Raw genomic sequence first — 3451 nt, 5'->3', positions numbered from 1 at the left:
GGAGAGCTGTGGTTCTCCTTATCTTCAACAGCACTTAGTACTATCATTCTTTTTATTTTCAGTTATCCTAGTGGATATGAAGTGACATCTCACATACTCGTGGTTTTTGTTTGAACCACCTGATGACCACGGTGTTGGGCACCTTTTCCTGTTGTCCCTGATCATTTGCATTTCGTGTTTGCTGAGTTGTCTGTTAAAGTATTTTGTCTATTTTATTGTTCTTTGACTTTTTATTAGTGATTTGTGGGGCATCTTCATATATTCTGGATACAAGTAAGTCCTTTGACAGATATGTGAATTGCAAATGTTTTCTCCTAGTGTGTACCTTGCCTTTTTTAGTTTCCTAATTACATCTTGTGAAGACCAGAAGTTTTTATTTTTGCTGAAGCCAAATTTAACTTTTTTTTTCTTTTAGGGTTATTGTTTTTTTGGTCTTCTGTTTAAGGAAGCTTTGCCTCTCCAAACTCATGAAACCATTCTCGTGTTTTCTCCTAGAAGCTCTATACCTTTAGCTCCTACATGTATAATCGGCCTCAAAATAATTTCTGTATGTGATGCAACCAAGGGATGGAGGCTCATTTTTTTCCGTATATTTATCCAGATGGTTCAACATCATATGTTGATAATACTTTCCTTTCCACATTGAATTGCTGGGATATGTTATTCAAAAATCAATTGATCATGTAAATATGGGTCTATTTCAGGACTTTCGATTTTGTCCCATTGAATAATTTGTCTATATTTACGCCAAAATACATTACAGTCAGTTACTGCAGCTTTATAGAAATTTTGAAATCAGTGTACTCCTCCAACTTTATTCTTCTCTTTCAGAATTTCTTTTCCTATTCTTGATCCTTTGTACTTCCAAATAAATTGTAAGATTAACTTGACAATTTCTACAAAAATGCTTCTGGGATTTTGATTGGGATGGCATTAAATCTGTAGTTCTCTGGGGGGAATTGACCTCCTAACAACATCAAGCCTTCCAATCTATGGTCTCATTATATCTTCCCATTTATTTAGGTTTTCTTTAAGTTCTGTCAAAGATTTTTTAAAAATAAAAATAGCACTATTTTTCAGTTTACTGTGTAGAGGTCTTGTATAATTTTCAGTGAATCCCTAACCTATTTAATTTTTAATATTATAAATGGAACTGTTATTTAAAAGTATTTTCCTATTGCAAGTAGAAAATATATGGTAATAAACTAATTTTTGTATATTGACATTGAATTCTGCATCTTACAAAATTTGCTGATTAGTTCTAGTAATTTTTTTTCAGATTCTTTATAATTTTCTATGTAAAAAAATTATTATCTGTGATTAAACAGCATTTTACTTCTTTACAAACTGTATGGCTTTTCTTTCTTTTCTGTGCCTTACTTCCCTGATAGAACTTTCAGTACAATGATGAACAATTGTGTTTTGGATTTCAGGGGAAAATGCCCAACTGATTTCACTAGTAGGAATGACGCTTATTAGCTCTAGGTTTTTAGTAGATGTCCTTTATCAGATTGAAGAAATTTCTTCCTATTTTCAGCTTCCAGAGGTTTTCATTTTATCCTGAATAGGTGTTGAATTTTGTCAAATGCTTTTCCATTCCTGTTGAGATGATCATATAGTGGCTCCTTCCTTGTCGTGAACAAAGTGAATTATAGTGTATGGGTTTTTATTTTTTTATTTATTTAATTTTTTTTTGTTGTTAGAACTCAGCAAAATAAAATTCCGGTTTATTGTTGGACGACATTGTTCCACACATACATCAAACAGGCCCCCAAAAAATAAACGGCAACTTCATAGACAAAAAAAGGGAAAAAAAGAAACCTTTTATCTTTGGCCTTTTCAACCATCTCACACAAACCAACTACTTATCGTACAGCTAAGAACATATGCCAAAAAAGTTACTGGAATGCTCGGAATAAGATTTTTTGTTGTTGTTGTTTTTGCTTTTTTTACAAGTTTTTTTTTCTCCTTTGAGATGATAATGAACATGGTCACACCACAAGTAAAGGCAGAAGTAGGACAGAGAACGCTCCGAAGGCTGGTTTGGTCATCCGAGATCATTAAAAATGGCTGACCCCCTAACAATATGTACAAAAATATAAAGTGTAGATTAAAAATACAAAGTTTCCTCTTTAAAGTACTTTAAGTAAAAAAAGCAGGGCCTTGGAAGTTGTGGTTCTTTTTTCCTCCCCTGTTGCAAATTCGCGTTGTGGTTCTGGCTGGGTGGCCGGGACCACGTGTCACCTGCGGGTGGCGCTGCCGCAGTGGGCGGGCGGGACTCTCCTCGAAGGGGACCACGTTTAGCTTCTGCGACAGGAAGTGGAGGGTGACTGGGTCACGTGGCCCTTTAAGTTTAGCTTCTCCTTTTTTGCTGTCCAGCCCTCCTCGTCGGTCTTCTGCTTCTCGGTGTCAACATCGTCGTCCTCCTCGTCTTCAGCTGCCCTTCGGCGTGTAGCTGCCTCGGCCTCCTCATCTTCATCTCCATCCTCCTCCTCACCGTCACCTTCCTCCTCCTCCCCTCCTCCCCCTACTCCCCCCTCCTCCCTCTCCCCCTCCCCCTCCTCTTCTTCATCTGCCTCGTTGTCGGCCTCCTGCTCCCCATTCCTCACTAGCATTTCCATGAGCAGGTGCATCTCTCCCATTCTCCGCCTCCTCCACAACTTCCTTCTTCTAAGTCCTTGGTGGGGATTTCGGAGCTGGTGTCCGCGTCTGACATGACGGGCCACGCCGGTGATCCCACGCAGTGGATTAAGAAGACAGCGGGGGTTCCACGACTCTGGCGATAGAGCTGCTGGAGTCCGCGGCGGCGAGCGGGGAGCCGGCCACGGGAACAAGGCAAAGATGGCTTTTCAGAGCAGCCAGTCGTGTATGGGTTTTTAAATAAAACCCAACATGCATTCCTGGAATAAATCCCACTTGATCACAAGGCAATCTCTTTTTTATATTTTACTATTTATTTGCTAATATATAATATTAATATAATTAATATAATATATAATTTCTTACATTCATTTTGCCAACATATAATTAAAGACATGCATCTATGTTCATAAAGAATATTGGTCTTTTTTTGGTAATGTCTTTGTCAGATTTTGACATCAGGGTAATGCTGGCCTCATGAAATGAAATTGGAAGTGTTTCCTCCTCTATTTTCTGGAAGAGTTTGTGTCAGATTGGTGTAAATTTTAAAAAAATATTTAATAGGATTCAGCTGAGAAAACACATGGGCCTGGAATTTTCTTTGTGAAAGGTTTTTGATGATGAATTCAGTAATTAAAACACATATAGGGCTATTCAGGTTTTTATTTTATCTTATGTCAATTTTGATACATTATTCAAAAAAGGTGTCCATTTCACTGCATTTGTTTTTATAAATTTATTTATTTACTTATTTATTTTTGGCTGCATTGGGTCTTAGTTGCTGTGCGTGGGCTTTTCTCTAGTTGCAGCG

At 37.7% G+C, this 3451-nt stretch overlaps 1 pseudogene; it reads right to left on the bottom strand.

Annotated features, from left to right (window-relative positions):
* Positions 1-2300: 2300 nt before the first annotated feature.
* On the bottom strand, positions 2301-2716 carry LOC132360198 (prothymosin alpha-like; annotated as a pseudogene).
* Between the last annotated feature and the right edge of the window lie 735 nt (positions 2717-3451).

Source organism: Balaenoptera ricei, chromosome 2 (assembly GCF_028023285.1).
Source record: "Balaenoptera ricei isolate mBalRic1 chromosome 2, mBalRic1.hap2, whole genome shotgun sequence".
NCBI lineage: Eukaryota > Metazoa > Chordata > Mammalia > Artiodactyla > Balaenopteridae > Balaenoptera > Balaenoptera ricei.
The sequence above is the reverse complement of the archived record's forward strand: the minus strand, read 5'-3'. Positions and strand labels throughout refer to the sequence as shown.